This window comes from Pteropus vampyrus, unplaced genomic scaffold, assembly GCF_000151845.1.
Source record: "Pteropus vampyrus isolate Shadow unplaced genomic scaffold, Pvam_2.0 Scaffold271, whole genome shotgun sequence".
Lineage (NCBI taxonomy): Eukaryota > Metazoa > Chordata > Mammalia > Chiroptera > Pteropodidae > Pteropus > Pteropus vampyrus.
The window spans coordinates 1,096,443-1,096,755 of NW_011889052.1; the positions used below are offsets into that span (position 1 = coordinate 1,096,443).

A 313-nucleotide genomic window follows, 5' to 3' on the forward strand; every position below is an offset into this window, starting at 1 on the left:
TAGGTGACCGCATGGGCTTTATATATGTCAGAGAATAATATTGGCATTCTGCCACACATGCATAATAAACAATAAGCTGAGTCATACCTGCATAAGTTAGGCACAGGCGCCTTACTACATTAATGTAACATTTCATTTTATTTTATTTTTATTTTTTATACCTACACCACCTGGTCTTCCTAGGTGGCCTCCTCCCATCCAAGTACTAACCAGGCCCGACCCTGCTTAGCTTCTGAGATCAGACAGGATCTGGCTTGTTCAGGGTGGCATGGCCGTAGACTAATGTAACATTTTAAATCCAGAGTCCTATCCC

General features: G+C 42.2%; 1 protein-coding gene and 1 pseudogene across 1 annotated transcript in view; both read right to left on the minus strand.

Annotated features, from left to right (window-relative positions):
• Window positions 1-313, minus strand: part of SPINK8 (serine peptidase inhibitor, Kazal type 8 (putative)) — a 13,579-nt gene that overhangs the window by 5,167 nt on the left and 8,099 nt on the right. The gene's annotated exons all lie outside the window — the stretch shown is intronic.
• On the minus strand, window positions 159-280 carry LOC111729612 (annotated as a pseudogene).